General features: G+C 38.1%; 1 protein-coding gene across 1 annotated transcript in view; it reads left to right on the top strand.

The window, feature by feature from the left end:
* The first annotated feature begins 16,794 nt into the window (after positions 1 to 16,794).
* The window catches only part of LOC111142601 (rhomboid domain containing 1), a 123,951-nt gene continuing 119,855 nt past the window's right edge, over positions 16,795 to 20,890 (top strand). Inside the window, exon 1 of the mRNA XM_022495905.1 lies at positions 16,795 to 16,950. The gene's annotated coding sequence lies outside the window, so the exon portion shown is untranslated. The remainder of the gene's footprint in view (positions 16,951 to 20,890) is intronic.

Below are 20,890 nucleotides of genomic sequence, written 5' to 3' on the forward strand. Positions count from 1 at the left end.
AAAGTGCATGCATTGGATTACTTGTTAGGTATAACTGGCTTGAATTTTTTTTTTCTTGCCCCAAACTCAACCACATTAATTTTTTCTTCCTATAATCCTTATTCATGAACTCTAATTGTTAGTTATTTTGAGGGCATTGGTTATCTTCATGTAGTTTCCCATCAGTAATTATGTGATGAGTTAATTTCTGTGATGGGCATGGTTGAATTTTTTTTTCTAATTTCTAAAATCACATTTCATCATGAACAATTTCCTAGAATCTGCCTTCTAGAATCCCACTTGTCATCCAGTTTGGGGATTCTCTTTTTCTTCTTTCCTTTTTAATAAAGATTTTATTTATTTATTTATTTTGACAGAGAGGGAGGGTACAAACAGGGGGGGAGTGGCAGAGGGAGAGGGAGAAGCAGGCTCCCCACTGAGCAGGGAGCCCAATGCAGGGCTCAGTCCCAGGACCCCGGGATCATGACCTGAGCTGAAGGCAGTTGCTTAACCGACTGAGCCACCCAGGCGCCCCAGGGTTCTCTTTTCTAAAATAAATATCCATATAACAGATAATACAGTTACTATATACATTTCATCTAAGCTTTAAAAATGCATTGGATATTTTACTTTTTAATTCCTCTAGGTAACACGGAACTCTTTTGGAAATTTTTATATTGTATTAATCGAAGCACATCAAGGTCGATTGAGTCCAAGACCATGAACTTTACCTACATAACAGAAAGCAAAAGTAAAAATTAGAACTTGCAATGTCTATTCCACTTCATTAACTCTAGTTGAAGTTATTTCCACTAAGCATGTTCCATAGAAGAAAAAGCTTATTTGAAGACTTGTCACTCTATTTGTCCCTCTTTCTATCCCAGTACTCAACAAATGGAAGCCCGAGTTCTCCATAAGTTCTTCAGAGTATAATTTTCAGGATTCTGGCAACAAAAGGTTAATTTTTATGTCTCTCTACATTATATTCACAGTTTCTTCAGACATTAAAATAAAAGGTCAATCCTTTGGGGTTGAGGGGAATAGAAAATAAAAGTGGCTATTTATAGCGTAAGTTCTTTTTATAAATTGCCCCTGCTCTGTGTCTCTAGTTTGTGAGTGGATGCTGATGGCTTATCTATTAGTGTGCAGGTAGGGTGGCCTTTGTCAATGCGTCTGGCTTCAGCTAGGAGGTGAATTCAATAACATTATGCTGACTTGCAGGCTACAAAGCCTCTGCTGAAGGGTCATCACATCTGGTGCATGATTTTATGTCTGTAGCTAACCTTCTTTTCACCTTCTTCCCCACGGACTTCTTAACTTAGTATTTTGAAAGATATTATACAGGGCTATCTTGCTGACTTAGAGGAGGCAGTGACAAATTTAATGTTACTTCACCTCTGTAGGGGTGAATTCAAGACCCATCACTGTGTCTGGGGCCCTAATAGCATATTTGAATATTCTGATCTACTACAAGGCTGGTTGCGTTAACTAGAATAGCATGGAAATGATGGAAAAAGATAAGCTGTGCAAGAAATTATCAGTTTATCTTCTGAAGAAGGTCACCTTGGAGGCCAAAAATTTCTTTTGTCTAACAATGCGTGGAATGGTTTAAGAAGCAGCTTATTTATAGTCTAAGCTAAGTGATGAGTAGTCTCTTAACTGTGCCCCGTACCCGGGCTCTGTTGTCAATAGGGTACGAACACCACAGAGCAAACACGGGTCTAATGATTTTTCCTGATCTCAATGTTTTTAAAAGACAACTTGCATTTTGGTTCATTTTTCACTGAAACAACATAACAATTCACATTTCAATTGTGGTTTTCCCTAGACACACTAAAATGTGTAGTTCATTGAACGTGTCAGTCTATCGGCATTTTCTGCATCTAATGTTTCCAGTGTCTAAAATGGTGTGACTCTAACACTTTCATGATACTATTTTTGTCCTGGGAAAGAGTGCCTAATGAGTCATATAGTCCTATAATATATTTATTTCCTGAATTTAAGAGCAGGTGAAGTCCAAAGTCGTATTTTTTGGCAATGGGCTTATTTGGTCAATGTCATCTAATAATTTTCTGAGAGCTAAAATTTAGTCAAATTACTGGCTTGCCTAAAATGCCTAGTGGGTTAAAGTAAACGATTGCTTGGTTCGTCAGAGATAGCGTGCTTAGTTGACAGTGTTCTAATTAATACATTATAATAATAGTCAATCAAAAATTACTTACTGGGCACCGATCAGGTATATTACACTGATACTCAGTAGGGAGCCAAGAGGAAATAACCCACTAAGACATTAGCTAAATGAAGACATATACTGAGGAAGCTAATGAGGTAGACATTTGTCATTACGAAGTATCAACCTGTAATATTGGAATTGAATGACCCAAAAGCACAGACATGTTCTGGATCACCCAACCAAGCAGGGATCCAAAGGATCCAAAATTTAATCCTCTTTACATCAGAGCTGTCTCTGCCTGGGAGAATAGAGAGGATAGAGTTGTGCCGGCTGGCAGGAAGTGACCACATGGCCTGCATATTCTCTAAGTAGGGAAACTCCATTAATGGCTGCTCGAATCATCTGGGTACTGAGGTGCTTGCACAAAGTCAGATTTGCAGGAGCCACCTGAGACCTAATTAATGTAAATCCCACATGTGCATTTTAAATAAGCTCTTTAGTTAATTCCAGAGGATGTGGTGTATAGTTCATGTATCAAGAAACACACCGTATGATTTCCTATAGATTGCTAAGCCTACACCATCTTTCCTGTTTGCTTTGGTAAAATATAACTCAAGTGCATATTTAATGTTATATAAAGGCTAGTAAAGAAATAAAAAGACTCAGAACCATGAGATCACTTTCAGATATTATTCCTACTACTATTTGCCTTATTCCCTTAAATCAGAGGTGGCAACCTGGTAGCTTGTTCACCAGATGTGGTCCAGGGTGGTTTTGTAAATTGGCCCAAATAGCATTTTTAAAATTAATTGTCAACATTAAACATTAGAAGATGATCCATTAAAATTTGAAATTCTAATTTCTCTTTAAAAATCAAACGATCTGAGCCCCGATTCCCAAATGGCCTCAGTCAGCCAAAATGGAAAAGCAGCTGCCCCTCTAGATGGCCAGTTTGCCATAGTCCCCTGGCTCCAGATCATCTCCCTGACACCATGGCCAAGTGTCAGGTGCCATTTGTCACCGTGATGTGTCAGGTTCTTTCCTCCACCCAGCCCGCTTGACTCTGTATCACCTGCCTACCTCCTCCAGGCACTGGAGTTTGTGACCTCTGTCTGAAGAGTACTTCAAAACCAATTGCTTTTGAGCAGTATTTGATGATGAAGACAGATATTCCACATTCCGACTTGTTCTAGTGCATTCTCCTGGGATGGCCAGGCTCTGCTCCTGGGCAGAATCTGGGCTAATTCATTTAAAGATTGCCCATTAATCAAAAGAAGGTCTAATCTAACTCAAGTCTTTCTAAGAGGCTACACAATTTGCCACATCTAATTGATGTGCATATTTTATTTTGTGAATATTTTTTTACAGCCAAAAGAAAGATACTGCTTATAGAGACTGTTGTTTTATAGGAAACACAGTTGGTTACAATAGTTGACCAAAAAATAAATTAAATAATTTTAAAAACTACTCTTAAAAACTCACCTTAAATCAATCACATGTGGTTAAAAGCCCAAGAATATTCAGTAAGCAACCTGTCTTATATTTTTTCCATAAAAATATAGTTAAAATATGTCCTATTATTTCTCAGTAGGGACTTCAAAATTAAGCAATATGTTGCCTTTCCCCAAGATTAATTATAACCGGGCACTGGAAAAATCAGCCTTTCCTTCATTATTTTTTGTCCCTTAATTATGTGCACTGAAAATGAGTCTCAAGAAAATTCAAGGTAAAAACCTGTTAATAAAATATCAAGTCAAATTTAAGTAAGAAAACTACTTAAGCTGTAATTTTTTCCTACAAATCAGGTCCCCCTTGTAGCTGGGGCAAGTGAAGGTTTGTGGATGAACTCATGGTGTTTAGGTGCTTTAAGTTTAGGTGTTTAAGTTTAGGTGCTGAGCCTCTCACTTCTGTCTCTGTGAACTTGTACTAGTCATTTTGTTTAGGAACTCTGTGTCTATAAAATGAGAGAATAGTCCTACTTCAGAGACTTATTAGAAGGAGAAATGCAGTTTGATGAGTAAAGTGCATGGCACAGGTTCAATAAATGATTAAATCAGTGATTAAATCAGTGATTTAATCAGTGATTCTTTTTCTATACTGACTAAACAGTATTTCCCCCAAAAAGAAACTAGTCAATCCTTGTTTCAAGTTTTCTCTTAAGGAGCTTTGTTCACTCCACAAAAGGAAAGGCGAATGAATATATTATCTATGATACAGCATTGTTCAGGCTAAGAGCTAGTCATTATCACCAAGGCTTGTGCTGATTTGTCCGTTTCTCACAGGCATATTCGAAAGAAGTCCACAGAGAAGTAAATATATGTTTTAAAAATTAATTTTTAATTTTTGAAAGTTAGATCAGAAAAGCTATTAACACAGACGGGAAAAGGAGTTGCTGGAAAGTTAGCTGTTGTTCCAAAGAACAGTGTTGAAGAAATGGGACCTGTTAACTGGTCCAGAAGGTGGGCACCCAGCACCCCCAGCCTCAATCAGAACTTTTCTGCTCTTCATCTAGGCTTTTCCTCCTCAAAGCAGAAAACTGAATATGAATTATGCCGCAGTTAATTTTTTTTTTTTTGAACCCTTAACTATGTGCCAGTCACTGAGCTGTAAATTTCACATGCCTTATTTCTGTCAGCCCTGGAAGGAAGTTTTGCCCCAAGCAAGAGGTTGGTCAGATCACTGAGGCCCTTGCCTAGGGCTGGGACTGAAGCCTGGTTTGTCTGAATTCAAGCTACTTATGAATGCAATAATGATAACTAGTGTTTTCTGTATTTTTTAAAGGCAGTGAAAGAATTTTTGATATATTTTCCTGTTACATTAAAAATAATCAGTTTATTCTTTGAGTTGGTTTTGCAGTTGTTGACTTTGTTTATATATTTTTATTTTTTGTTCCTCTATGACTTATAGGTTCTCAATAGATACAAATGTTTTAAATTTATGTTGCTTTATTTTTCAAGTTATACATTATTCTGTAACTTAGATTTCTTAGTCCAGTGCTTTAACTGCCTCTCATCAAAACACAAGAGATATATATTAAGTAATTGAGAGTTGTACTAAGTATATTGAATGCTTCTTGGTTCTATTTTCTTCATTCTAAATATAGCAAAACTGTATGTTTTATTTCTTTTACTTTACTATCAAAGTTTTAGTTAAACTCGTGTAAATTTTTAGAATTTGAAAATTATGGTGGTTTTTATTCATCTACATCTTAAAACTTTCCTTTGGCTCAGCAGCTTTTACTTTTAGTCACATTTTTTTAAAAAAGATTTTGTTTATTTATTTGACAGACAGAGATCACAAGTAGGCAGAGAGGCAGGCAGAGAGAGAGGAGGAAGCAGGCTCCCCGCTAAGCAGAAAGCCCGTTGCAGGGCTCGATCCCAAGAACCTGGGATCATGAGCTGAGCTGAAGGCAGAGGCTTAACCCACTGAGCCACCCAGATGGCCCGCTTTTAGTCACATTTTATATATTTTGGCTTCTTTGACTTTTTTTTTTTTTTGCATGCTATTTATTTTTTTCCTTCTTCTACATCTTAGAATCTTAAAATACTTAAGCTGAAAGAGAACTTAGAAATAACTTCATTTGATTCGCTCCTCTTACAGTGGAGAAAATGAAGATTCTGAGGGTCTGAACAGCTAACTCAAGACCCCAAAGCAGAAAATCATATTCTGTGCCCTTTCCAATTTTCAATACTTTCTTGCTCATTCTAAGTCAGAAACATTAGAAATAAAAACCTGGGGGTACTTGGATGGCTAGTTGGTTGACTGTCTGACTCTTGGTTTCTGTTCAGGTCATGACCTCAGGGTCATGAGATGGGAGCTGCACATCAGGCTGCACGTTCAGTGCGGAGTCTGCTTAAGGCTCTCTCTCTCACTCTCCCCTCGGCCCCTCCCCATCCTCAAATAAATGAATAAATCTTGAAAAAATTTTAAAAAAGAAACAAAATCCTGTATCAGGCCTTCAAATAGATTTAAAGGTCTACCACAGCCTGTTAGACTCATCCCCACCCCATCCTTGATATCTTGTTCCTTATGGATTATATTACAGTCATTCAAACAATTAATTTTAAGGTTCTGGGCTATTAGTCAAATGAATTAAATTTTGTTGGACTGTTTGTTCTTTTGTGCACATGCAGAAAGAAGCATTTACGAGTCATGTTGCAGTTCAGCCCAAAGGGTCAATTTGCATTTTATTTATTTTTTTTAAATCCAGGTTGTGCTCTACGTAATACTTAAATGTATGGTCTAGAATGGAATGGATGTCAACACTTCTTCACAACTAGGCCTCATGGCAGTTGGATGTTTGCAATGTAAAATGAATAGAATAGTGTGCTAGACAGACCCTGGAAATTTAAGATTAATAACGTTTTTCTTAGAAAGCAAATCTTGTTCTAGGAAATGCATACAGAAGCAAAGGAGGATCTTGTCTGCAATTTACATTAAAACAATTGAGAAAAATTGTGTGTGCACATATATTAATATACTAAATTAATTTATATATAAAGACAGAGAGAAGAGAGAAACAAATGTTAACACTTAGGACATTTTGTGAATATACAGAAATTCTCCGTACTATTTTTCCAACTTTTCTGTAAAGTTTGCAATTATTTCAAAATAAATTAAAAAATAATTGGCAGCATAAAACCTTGTATGATCTGATATCCACTTAAAGATTGGCATGCTTATAATTTAAGAAAAACAAACAATTACTTATAAAAAAACCTTTCCTGCTTACATACAGTTAATATTCTCAGACAAATGACAGTCTTTACTTACGTGGCTAGTGCTCAAAAACACATATCCCCAGGGAAGAAATGCTTTGATTGGAAATCAGTTGTGTTAAATTAAAACACAAAAAGATAAATCTAAATGATGTGAAGTAGAGCTCTCTGTCATTATAGGTGATACTGAGAACTCCTCCCACCCCATGCTCTGCCCCATGGTTTCTATTTTTCCTGGCCTATTGTAATAAATGGGGTAGAACCTTAGCAATATTTTTTTAAGTTTTTCAACCATGTCTTTGGTCTACCTGATATCCCTCTGAGTATAGCTCCTCCCCCAGGCAATGCCCAGGACTCCATGCACTGGGGGACAGGTTGACCTACCAACTTTTCACTGACATTCATTCTCTTCTAAGTGCTCCCTCAACAGTGCTCCATTTTCAACATGTTATGTTTGAGTGTGGTTGGAAAGGCCTTTTCAAAGTGATTTTCATTATTAGTAAGCAGTGGCAGAGGTACAGCTATGTATGTGTACGTGGGTGTGGGCAAGCTTGTATATGTCCAGGGTAAGTCCTAAAATGACTTGGGCTACAGGCCAACAGGAAGTTGGCCTAAATACCTGAGTCATCTACCACTGCTATGCTCATAGCCTCATTTTCCATATTTTGATGCGAATTCCTTTTTGGACATTTTTTTTTCCCTCGCAAGAAAATTAACGGCTCTTCCTTTTCTAAGAATTTGTTACCTAGTTTTTCATAAAGCACATGTTCAGTATTCATGATACATTCTGCCAGATTTGAGGAGATGTGGTTTAGGGGGTCTCCTGTGAGGTCCCAGATGGCATGTAGTAGAAAATATGATTTGGCAGATTGGAGTCAAACCGTTCATTGCTGTCATGGAAGCATCAGAATTTTAGCTGATATAAAAATAAAAGGGGCATTTGCGATGTAAAAGAAAAATACTGTCAAAAATAATTATTAAAATAAATTATTTAGGATTTATTATTTGAAAGAAACAGGAACTTTCAAACAATATTCTCCTATTATTTTGTAAACATAAAAATATTGAGACATGGGACACCTGGGTGGCTCAGTTGGTTAAGCGGCTGCCTTCGGCTCAGGTCATGATCCCAGAGTCCTGGGATCAAGTCCCACATCAGGTTCCTTGCTCGGCAGGGAGCCTGCTTCTCCCTCTGCCTCTGCCTGCCACTCTATCTGCCTGTGCTCACTCTCGCTCTCTCTCTCTCTGACAAATAAATAAATAAAATCTTAAAAAAAAATATTGAGATCTGTAAGCCCAATTTAATTTTTAGATAATAATCATAATGAATGAAAACAAGATTAAGGAAGATTCATCCAAAACAATAGAAAAACTACTTTTCAAAGTAGAAAAATAGGGGGTATAGCTCAGTGGTAGAGCATTTGACTGCAAAGTAGAAAAATATGGGAAATTGAAAGAAAAACAATCATTCAAAATAATTCTGAAATGGATAGTGAATGGTTGTTATTTCCATTTTTAATAGTTTGGATAATTAATAAAACAATGAAAACTTTTAAGCATGTATACGAATAAAAATAAAATTACCTCTTACATAGATGATTTTGCATCTAGTGACACAGAGTACTGGATATTTAATATTTAGAAGTAGAAATAATAGAAAGTTTGAGCCATTATTCCCTCTACCCATTAGATATATGAGACTTGATAAATTTCTTGAACTCTCTCTCTGTTTCCTCGTTTTTATTTTATTATTATTTTTTTAAGATTTTTATTCATTCATTTGACAGACAGAGATCACAAGTAGGCAGAGAAGCAGGCAGAGAGAGAGGAAGGGAAGCAGGCTCCCTGCTGAGCAGAGAGCCCAACGCGGGACTCGATCCCAGGACCCTGGGATCATGACCTGAGCTGAAGGCAGAGGCTTAACCTGCTGAGCCACCCAGGTGCCCCTATTATTTTTATTGTTTTAAGATTTATTTACTTATTTTAGAGGAAGAGAGAGAGTGTGCACCATTGGGGGGAAAGGCTGGGGAAGAGGGAGAGAATCTCAAGCAGATTCCCTGCTGAGTGTGGAACCTCACATGGTGTTGACCTCAGAGCCCTGAGATCATGACCTGACCTGAAACCAAGAGTGGGACATTCAGCCTACTGAGCCATCTAGGCACTCCTCTTCATTTTTAAAAGAGAGGTGAGGTGCCTGGCACATGGCAGACACTCAACAAAGCTAATAGTAGTTATGACAGTGAATATGCTTTGTGTATTTGTGTAACAGGCACTTTGATAAGACCTCAAAATGCACTAACTTACATAACAAGTGGAGGTCATAGTGTAGATAAAAGTGAGATTTTGTAGGATGTTAGAGGATTAATAAAACAATTTTACAGTTTCCCAAAATAATACTGAGTTGTAGAAAATAAAATCTGTATCTGAAAGTCTTAGCAGGAGTAGGTCAAGCGTTGAGTTAAAGTTCAGAGTATCTTTTTTTTTTTTTTTTAATTTATTTATTAGAGAGAGAAAGAGGGAGAGTGGGGAGGAATGAGCTGAGAGGAAAGGGACAAGCAGACTCCATGCTGTTGCTGGGCTGGACATGGGGCTCAATCCCACGACTCAGAGATCATGATTTCAGCCAAAACCAGAGTCCAATGCTCAACTACTCAACCAACAGAGCCACCCAGGTGCCCCAAAGTTCAGGGTATCTTGAAATAGTCATGCTAAAGGAGCTTTAAAAAGTACTCAGCCACCAGCTCTTCCACTGAAGCACTATCATTCCTGGTGCTGAGATGATGATGGTCTCCAACCATTTCCAGATCTTCTAGGAGTCCAAGTCCCAAGACAGAACCTTTAACTAACAGATTCCATGTTATATTCCTGTCCTCTGGTGGTTACTGGAGTAGGGACAAGCAAATTTATGTTTATTTATCTTCTACGGAGGGAGGGTATTACTTCTTAGACAAAAATTTAGACAATACATGAGGAGGGAATGATGTTTTATTGGTTTAATGCCCTAATATAAGAAATAAAATAGTCTGTTTATGGTATGATTGGAAATCCGGAAGTGGCTGATCTAGGAGCAGGAGTTTAAGCATTAAATTGTAAGTTTTAAAATACCTGCAGAGTAACATGAATTATTTTAGTGTTATCACAGCTCTTCTCAGTTATAGTAGACTGAGAGTTGATTAGTGAAAATTTATATGTAATTATAATAATATCCGTAATAATGTCAGGATAATTAACCATCACAGGTCTACTGCAAGTCCACTGTTACTTGTGGTTTTATTATCCCTTACTACCACCAGAATTTTCTCATTGGCTTTAGAATAAACTCAATCATGATCCTTAATTCTACATTCTTCCTTTAAGCCAATAAAAAACAATTTGAAGTCTAAAGCATGTGTTTCCATATAAAGACTCAAAGACAAGATCATTATAAGAATTTCTAAAACATGTTAATTACATATTTATTATTAATAGTGTTTTTTCAAGTAAGATTTAATATTCTCTATCTTACATCCATATTCTATAACTAACCTTTCCTGTTATTCTCCTAAATTCTCCATTCCGTTTAGTTCAGTATCTATGCTGTAATGCTCATACACCAAGAATATTGGACATCATGGCATACCCTTTTCATCTATTACTACTCATGAAATAATACCCTGGTTCAAATAATACATAAAGCATAAATCACCCTAGCGATTTCTCACAATATTGTTCTTACGTTATTGTGTTCTTTTTGGCCTAGAATGCTCCATTCCATTCATGCTCATGGGTCTAATCCTACTTCTGTATCAACGATATTATTCAAATGTCCACTCCACAAAACACTCCCTCATCTCTCTAGCTCCTATTAATTCTCTTCCTCTGAAGTCCCAAATTAATTGAATGAAACATTAATAAGAACAGTTAGTTCTTGGGGGCACCTGAGTAGGTCAGTTGGTTAAGCATCTGCCTTTGGCTCAGGTCATGATCTCAAGGTCCTGGGATTAAGTTCCACGTTGGGCTCCCTGCTTGGTGGGGAGTCTGCTTCTCCCTCTGCCCCTCCTTGCGCTCATTCTCTCTCAAATAAAATTATACAATCTAAAGACAAAACATAAGAGTTAGCTCTTTCTATCTGACTTCACTGAAATTTATGTAGATCCCTTGGCTCCTTTTTAGGACTAGACATTCCTAGAGTATGGCATCCATATCTGATTGGTATCTCCTGACTCAAAAATAATGCCGTGAACATGTCATGTGGATGGGTAGGCCCTGTGTAGTTTGCCATGCTCACTCTTTACTAAGACTTGTGGATGACTAGCCACACATGTCCACAGACTGGTTATCTTTTCTCTTTAAACAGCTTTGTTGAGATGGAATTTACATACCATAAAATTCATCGTGTGCGTATAGTGTCCCTATGTAATTTTTAATACATTTGTAGAATTGGGAAACCATTTTCACAATCCAGTCCTAGAACATTTCCTTCATCCCCCACAGTTCCTCCTGTCCATTTAGTTAACCTGACATATATGTCCAGTCCCAAGCAACCACACTGATCTTTTCACGTCTGTATAGATTTTGCATTTTCTGGGAATTTCATATGAATGGAATTTTACAATATATAGTCTTTAGGGTCTGCTTTCTCTCAATTAGTAAACTGTTTCAGAGGTTCATCCACATTGTAAGATGAATCAGTAGTTTGTATCTTTTTTATTGCTTTATTCAATCAACAGTTGATTAGCATTTGGATTGTTTGCAGGTTATGGCTATTATGAATAATAGCACCGTGAAATGTGCACTCAAGTCTTTTGTGGACATATGTTTCATTTCTCTTTGGTAGATTCTTAACAGTGGAATTGCTGGGTTGTACCATAAGTATATGTTTAACTTGTAAAAATATACCTGTTTTCCAAAGTGGCCACACCATTTTACATTTCCACCAGCTATGAACAACAGTTTCAGTTCTGCACATAGTTGCCTGTCTTCTTTATTATAGTCACTCCAGAGGCTTTGCAATAGTTTTAACTGGCCTATTCCTAATGACGTTGGGAATATTTTAATGGTTGTTACTCTTATATCCTCTTTGGTGAAGGATCAATTAAAATCTTCTGCTCATTTTTTAACTGAATAATTTATCTTCCTGTTAAGTTAGAAAAATAAATGACCAGATACAAATCCTTATCAGAAATAAAATATTTTCTTCTAATCTGCAGCTTAATTTTCTTCCTTTTTTTAAAAAAAGATTTTATTTATTTATTTGACAGAGAGAGAGATCAAAAGTAGGCAGAGCAGCAGGTAGAAAGAGAGGGGGAAGCAGGCTTCCTGCTGAGCAGAGAGCTCGATGTGGGGCTCAATCCCAGGACCCTGAGACCATGATCTGAGCTGAAGGCAGAGGCTTAACCCACTGAGCCACCCAGGGGCTCCTGGTTTTCATTTTCTTAATGATGTTTTTTCAAAAAAAATTTTTTTTAAATTTTTGAGGCTATCTAGTTTATCAATTGTTTTCTTTTGCAGGCTGGGTTTTTGGTGTCATAGCTTAGAAGTGTTTGCCTAACCAAAAAGCACAGAGACTTTTCACTTATGTTGTGTATTGCATCATTTCTAACTTATGTATTTGATTGAATTCACCAGTGAATCCATCCGGGCTTTTCTTTGTGGAGAGATTTGATTTTTAGATTTTATTTTAAGTAATTTCTATACCCAATGTGGGGGCTCAAACTTATAATCCCAAGATCAAGAGTTACATGCTTTTATGACTGAGCCAGCTGGGTGATCCTGTAGAAAGATTTTAAGGTGCAGCTGACCTTGAACAACATGGGGGTTAGTGGCACATCAAGCTCCTGCACAATTAAAATCCATAACTTTTGACTTCCCCAAAACTACTAAGAGTCTGGTGTTGACCAGAAGACTTACCAAAAACATAAACAGTGATTAATACATATTTTGTATATGTATTGCATAATATATTCTTGCTATAAAGCTAGAGAAAAATATTAAGAAAATAAGAAAAATTTATAGTACTATATTTATTAAAAAAATCTGTATATAAGTGGATCCACAGAGTTCAATCCCATGTTGTCCAAGTTCCAACTATGTTAATTTTACTTGTTGTAGATCTGTTATGGGTTGAATTGCATCACCCAAAAAGATATGTTGAAGTCCTAACCCATAATACCTCAGAATGTATTCTTATTTGGGAATGAGGTCATTGCAGATATAATTAGTCAAGGTGAGGTCATACTGGAGTAGGATGGGCTTTTAATCCTCTATTACTAGTGTCCTAATAAGAAGAGGAAACTGAAGGGAGAAGGCTATGTGGTGATAGAGGTGGAGATTGATGTGATGCTGCTGCAAGCCAAGGAGTGTTATGGACTGCTGGTAAACCACCAGAAGGCAGAGAGTCAAAGACAGATTCTTTCCTATGGGTTTCAGGGTGAGCAAGGTGGTGCTGACACCTCCATCTTGGACTTCAAGCTTCCAGAAGTGTGAGACATAAATGTCTGTAGTTTAAGCCACCCAGTTTGTAGTCCTTTGTTATGGTAGCCCTAGGACATGAATGCAAACTCCAGGTTTTTTGTCTTCTTGATTCAGTTTTGACAGTTTTGCATCTTTGTAAGCATTTGCCTAACTCAACTATATTGTCCAATTTGTTGGCATAGCTATCTCTTTTACTTTTGGTAGGGTGGGGAGTGATATACTACTTTCATTACTAATGTTGGTAATTTGTGTCTTCTCTCCTTTGGCGGGGGGCAGCCAAATAAAGTTTTGTCAATTTTACCAATCTTTTCAAAGGGCCAACTTTTATTTTCATCGATTTTCTTTATTTTTCTTTTCTGTTTCACTGGTTTCTAATATGATCATTATTCCCACCCATTTGCTTGCTATGGGTTTAAGCTGCTCTTATTTTTCTAGTTCTTAAGGTGGGTGCCTAGATTATTACAATCCTTCCTTTCTATATGTGTTTAAATACCTATACCCTTCAGATAACTGTTTTGGCTGCATCTCCCAAATTTCAATATGTTTTCATTTTCATTCAGTTCAAAATATTTCCTGATTTCCTTTGTGACTTTTTTGGCTCTTGAGTTAATTTAATTTCCAAATATTTAGAGATTTTCTCTATTTTTTTCTATTGTCTATTCCTAATCTAATTCCATTGTAACCATAGAACACGGTTCCATTATAGAATGTGATCCCAGTCCTCTTAAATTTATTGACTTGTTTTATGACCTAGCATATTGATTATTCTGCAGAATATACTTTAAAAGAATGTAAATCCTGTTATCATTAAGTTCAGTGGTTTATACACATCGGGTTGGTACTATTGTTCAAGGCTTCTGTATCCTTAGTGGTTTTCTTTTTAGGTGCTTTACGCATTGAGAATAGGATATTGAAATATCAAACTATCATTATGTCTATTTTTCCATTCAAGTCTCAGTTTTTGCTTCATGTATTTAACGTTCTGTTGATGGGCACATGTACATTTCTAATTGTTTTATCTTCTTGATGTATTGACTCTGTATGAAATGTGTCTCTACAAGTATTTGTCTTAAAGTCTATTTTGTTTGATATCAGTAAAGCCACTGCAAATTTCTTAAGATTACTGTTTTCATGGTCTATCACTATTAAATATTGTTGTTGGTCTTATCATTATAATACATGATGTAATTTTCTACTTATTTTTATGATTCTTAAATTGTTCTTGAATTATCTAATTTGTAAGCTTTTTCATAATAAGAAAGCTATAAATTCTTTGATAAGTTTTGTACATCTTTTGGTACAGTGCTGGCTATAATAATAAATGATCCATCAAAAGCAACCGGATACCAAAACAAGCTCTTCTTGAAAAAAATTATCCAGTAGTGTTATTCGCTCATGGTGTTGTTGCTTGATGTCCTCTCTCCTTCAGGCCAGGTTTTGAAAGCTGAAAATGACTGATCTGCCTTCCTGCCAGTTCCAGTCCTAGCTTTATGAACTGTATAAAGGTTCTTATCACAACTGTTTTATTTGTATGCAAGGACCACATTTTAGGAACATTCATTTACATCAAATGGCTTAGTCCCAGGTATTGTTGCTCTCTTACAAATCTTTGATAAAATTAGAAAATTGTTCAGATCATTAGATGGGTCTTGAATATTATACACAATGAGCATAATGCTGCTTTTTCTCATGATTAAGATAATGAGTACTTTGAGTGTTTAGGAATCATCATTTTACAAAGTAATGAAACAATTGCATAAATTTAATATTAAAGGTCTTCTGGCACTGATTCTTAGTTATTTGTTCTATCATTTGCTATTAAAGCCCTGCCTCAGTGAAAGGATGTGGGACTGCCTCATGTTAATGTTTAAGATGTACAATTATCTAACTGATGTTTGCCAATTTAAATAGGACTTGAGTATACAACATGCTGATTTCAACAGGAATTAAAATAAGGTTCGGGTCTGCTCAATGAATCATGTAGGACAAAAAAAGTTCATTTTTAAAAAGGTAGACTTATTCCCTCCTCTTAAATGTCTATGAATTTTTTCACAGATAATTTTTGAAATGGAATCTAACTGCCAAAGTATATTCTTAACCTTTATATATGACATTTTTGAGATTACTGTATTAAGACTTCTTGACTTGTGGCTCCCTTAAAATCACTTCTGTATTTGATGGATTAAGATAAGAACAAGAAAAATGAGGCAATTATAGAAAGGTGTGAGCAGCATGAAATAATAGAAAACAGGATTAGTATTAATTGAATTGATGCATATGGTCATGGATCAGAAGGATAAATGGAGACCTCTTCTTTCTTCTAGAAAAGTATATAAAATACTTCTATAGGCAATTCATCTACACCCCAATCCCCTTCAGTTGATTTTGTAGGAATGTAGTTTCTCATTGTCTGCCAAGATTTCTCATCAGCATATTCTCAGAAGAAAGGGATAGGCTTAAAGAATATATACTTGAAATTTCCTAAAAATCTTTCCTGTCACTTGAAAATCTGTCATATTCCCCAGTACATGAGCCAAATTTTCATCTAAATTTTAAACTCCAAAATGAACATTTCTATGAAGAGCCCTTACAATAAACAATAACAAAAGACAATCAAAACTCTTCTGGTTTAGGCAGTTTTTTGGTAGTCTCGCTCAACACAGCTGCCAAGACTTCCAATAAATACAAAACAGCATACCACCACCTGCATTTGGAGTCCTCGAGAAATGCATGTCTTCTCCCTAGTTACTAGAAAATTCCATATCAACCAGTAGGACAGCTTCTTCATATTGCAGGAAATAACAGCATCACTGCATTTAACTTAACCTGACTCCCTACGACTGAACATAAAACTTGTTCCACAATATTAGCAGAACCTCTATTAAAATAGCATCAAAGGAGACTTCCATTGAAATACTTGACACCGAAGCCTTTAAATGGGCCAACAGACTAATAAACGCCAGCTCCAACCTAAGCTTTGGGGAGTGAGCAGCTTGCTTGGGTGGCTGACTTTTTAAACGTGGGCTCCACTCTCGCGCTGTCTGCTGCTAACCCACGAAGGTGGGAGTTTCTGTGTCCCCCCACAGTAATTCACAACCAGTGTCCGACTCCTCCACGCAGCAGCAGGACCCTGACGGCAGGGGTGGGCCAGTTCCTCATCAGCCACAGGGGCCCACTAGCCGCTTGTCGCCAAGTCCGGTCCCTCGAAAGCAGGTCGCTCCTTTGCTTCCTGTGTGAGTAGGCGACCACCAGTCATTTATGGCAGGAAGGAATTTTATTCGTGTCACTCGGAGCCGGCGGTTTGAGCCGGTGCTCTGTGATGAACCTTCTCCCGCGAAACCCTCGTAACCTGCCAGGGGTAACCGCCGCGGCACGCGGTGTGCACGCCCACCCCGCGGGGCAAAAAGGGCGCGGGAGCGCCACTGAGCATGCGCGGCGGGAGGCTGGCCCTCTCACTTTACTTACCCCTCCCACCCCCGCTGCAGGAGCCGCGTCGCGAGGTCGCCCACGCTCTCTTCTCCCCGCCCCGCCGCCCCGGGGACGGAGAGCATTCGGTATCTGGCGTCCGTGCGTGATGACGCACATGCGCGCGAAGACGTGGGGACGCAGGCCGGGGCCGTAGAGAGCGTGAGTTTCCGAGTCTGTTTGGCACCACTCGCGTCGTCGGCTCTGCCAGGTGCCTCTCGCCCTTTTTCCAGGGCTGCGGCGCCGGGCGGTGAGGGGGTGCGGGGCGCCAGTCGGCACTTCCCATGGGCAGGGCCAGGGGCCGGGTTTGTGGCGCGCTTCCGCATCCTGGGCACTCTGGTCAAGTCTGGGAGCCGGGTGGGTGCTTCGCGCAGCAAGTCGACCAGGGGTCGCATCGTCTGCACCCCGGTCTCTTCTTGGGGCCAACCGCGCCGGGAACGACGTGCTCAGAGATGGGGTTGGCTCTGTGGGCGTTTTAAAAAGATTCCTTCTGAAGGCGGGAAGTTGAAAGTGAAGTTGCATCAGCAACAACTTGCAGTTTCGGGTGTTGGAAGAATAGCTTTTTTTCCCCAACAGTGTGTGTGGCAAACACAATCCTAACCTAAATAGTGGTATTTCTCTTAGTAGGGGGTAGGAAATCCGCCTGTGAATTTAACCCTTTTTCTAGTCACACCTTGAAAGCCTGTCCAAAAACGGATCACAAGCTTCATTTTTCCAAACTGCCCATAACTTTTGAAGACTCAGGATTGCTATTAGAAGGAATTACTGCAGTGTCATGATCTGGTCACCGAGTTGTGTAGATATTTTTTGCAGGACGCTCAGTGACAGCTGAATCTTGCTGCTTTTAGTTCTTTGCAGTTGCTTCTTAAATGTCTAATGTCTCACATTTATGTCCTTTTTTTTTTCTTTAATATTTTATTTATTTATTTGACAGAGATCACAAGTAGGCAGAGAGGCAGGCAGAGAGAGAGGAGGAAGCAGGCTCTCTGCTGAGCAGACAGCCAGATGCGGGGCTCGATCCCAGGACCCTGAGATCATGACCTGAGCCGAAGGCAGAGGCTTTTAACCCGAGCCACCCAGGCGCCCCTTTTTCTTTTGTTAATTCCAGTAAACTATTAAAGACTTCTAATTTGCTGCTCACATGGCAGCTTGGGGAAGCAAGTAATTTTACAAAGAAGAATAGCAATACACTCCCAATTGTCCCAGAACTACTAGCATCAGCATCACCTGGGAACTTGTTGGAATGGAAATTTGGGAATCTTATCCTAGACTTACTGAATCAGAAATCTGTTTTAACAAGACTTGCAGTAATCCAATGCATGTGGGTTCTAATATGAATTATTGCTGTCGTGATAAAGAGGAGAAGTAACAGAATGGAATGTGAAACCAGGTGAACCCTTTCCTAGGTGTAAGACCTTGGGACAATTTACTTAAAGCCTTCAAAGGGCTGTAAATATGCACTGTGAAAATGCAGGCAAAGTAAGTTTAACAGTAACACACATAAAACACTTAGAGATGAGATGTTACTTAATAGCTTGTTAGAACTGCATTAAATTAACTACTTGGATTGTGCTGGAAGGATTTTCATGGTGTTCTTTGTGAGCCGAAGTGCCTGAATATCATGACAATGGCTTAGAGGGCATTTTACTTGTTTATTTCTGGATTCTAGTTATAGTCTATATAGTCGAGATTGTTGGATGCCAGGATATTCTGTTGAAAGTTATAGCAGTATGTGCTAATACCAGTACTATTGCGGCTGTAGGTTTTTTTTTTTTTGGTTTTGTTTCTTGTTTGTTTGTTTGTTTGTTTGTTTTTAAAGTAGACCCCATGCCTAGTGTGATATTGAACTCACCACCAGAAGATCAGGAGTCGCAGGCTCTATGGACTGAGCCAGCCAGTTCCCCTGGAACTGTAGTATTTTTAAGAATGGCATGAGTATTGCATTAAAGAATAGTTTTAATTCTTTGGCCTTTTGGTCTTTTCAGCTTAGTTATACCTTCTTCCGTTCTAGAACTTGGTAAAGAAGTTGGGTGGATAACCAAAGATAAGCCTTAGCCATATTGCTAAGGCGTGTTTATGACTTGAGTGCAGAAGCCCAGGATGAAAATGTTTCTGTCCTTATCTTCCTTTCCCATGCATCATGTAGGTCCAGGAAGTAGAGGAGGCCTCATCATAACTACTCCCTATACCTCTGTTTTCTGGAAGCATCACAGGAACTAAATTAGCTGTGCCCTTTACCTACTGTTTTTTTTCAGATTGTCAGTTGCAGGGTTTACTTACAACCTTTCCCTTCCCTTTTCAGGGGGCCATTGTTGGGGGGAAAAGAGAAATATTTAGGATTTGAAACAGTTGCCGTAAAACCGAGACTCATTCAAGTTTGAGAAGGGTCAGTGCCACACCATGGCCTACACAACATGTCACTTTAATTAGAGCACACAGCTCCTGAGCCACACTATGGCTCTTAGATACTGTGGGTGAGAGTTTGCAGATAAACATGAGTCACTTTGGATAGCTGCTTCTGTAAATAATTCTGTTAATACTACCACTAAATTAACACTGTCCCATCATGAAACATTCATTTTTCAAAGGTCCTAAATAATGTTCTTGTTCTCTATGGAAAATGGGCAGATCTATAGCAGTGGTTTTGGTCAGACCTTGTTTTGAACACTGCTTCTACTACTTAATTGAGTTCGTTAGACAAATTTACATCCTCTCAGCCTTAATTCTCTCTTGTAAAGTAGGAGTCATGGTGTGTGCTTACCTCAGGATGAATTAAATGAAATAAACTGCAAAGCATGTCTACCATGTGAAGGCAGAAAGACTCAATAAATGCTGCAGTTGCACAGGTGGGAAAGATAGTTATCACTCCAAATCTTAACCTTACCTCATTCATTTCCTATTTTTATAAATGAGGTAATTTTGTTATTACCTAACTGCACTGCTTTTCTTTTTAAATGTTAAAGTTCCAAAGAGTCAAAGCTTTCACATTATTGTGAGAGAAAGAAAACACATGGAAAAAATTAAAACTTGAAAAGCTGGTAGAAAAACACTGTCTTCAGTTTTATCACCATAACAGAGCAAATTCCGTGAAATTGTTTTGGGTGTTTATCTGAAGGTCAAGGTCAGGGGCTGATTAATATTTAAGTATTCTTCAGTTAGTTAAGCAGGACAGTCCACTACAGAGGGGACACTATGTTCCAGGAGGTGAAAAGATGCACTGTGCGTTATCTTCCATTTTTTAAAAAAATAAACTTATGTGCTTTTATGTGTATATAATATATAGGGGCATGGAAAATACTTGAGTCATACCAGTTCATAATTTTGTTTACTTGGCAATGTATTATAATATGGAGATGGGGATAAATAATCTGTATATTTATGTAAAATTACATGGGTGCATGTGTACATAAACTTTTTTTTTTAGATTTATTTTTTTATTTTAGAGAGAAAGCATGAGCAGGAGAAGAAGAGAGAATCTCAAGCAGTCTTCATGCTGGGTGTGGAGCCTGATGCTGGGCTCAGTCTCACGACCGTGAGATCACAACCTGAGTTAAAACCGAGAGTCGGATGCTCAACCAACTGTGCCACCCAGGCTCCCCTAAACATTCTTATTTATATATTTTTAAGATTTTATTTATTTGAGAGAGAAAGCATGAATGAGTGGGGAGAGAGGCAGAAGGAAAGGGAGAGAGAATCCAAGAGACTCCATGCTTAGCAGGGAGCCCAACACAGGGCTGGATTTTATAATCATGAGATCATGACCTGAACAGAAATCAAGAGTCAGATACTTAACTCACTGAGCCACCCAGGTGCCCCCTAAACATTCTTTCAAAACAAAACAAAACAGAACATCTAAAAGATAAAAAAAAGTCATTTAAAAGAGAAATGATGCTTTAAGGAGACAGATTTCCTTTTATGCTTCAGTTCTGGTCACATAAGCAGTGGTCCTTAGATTATTTATTTATTTATTAGCAGCGAACCTCTTCTTTAGCAGAATCTAAAGCTCAGGAGAAGAGAAGCCTTAAGAGAGATTGAAGGTTGCAGTTCTGCTTGCTGGTGCTCATCTTGAACTTTTTGCAGTGATACTCCAAGGCCTGTCCCC

Source organism: Enhydra lutris, unplaced genomic scaffold, assembly GCF_002288905.1.
Source record: "Enhydra lutris kenyoni isolate GAN:26980312 unplaced genomic scaffold, ASM228890v2 scaffoldscaffold1, whole genome shotgun sequence".
Classification (NCBI taxonomy): domain Eukaryota; kingdom Metazoa; phylum Chordata; class Mammalia; order Carnivora; family Mustelidae; genus Enhydra; species Enhydra lutris.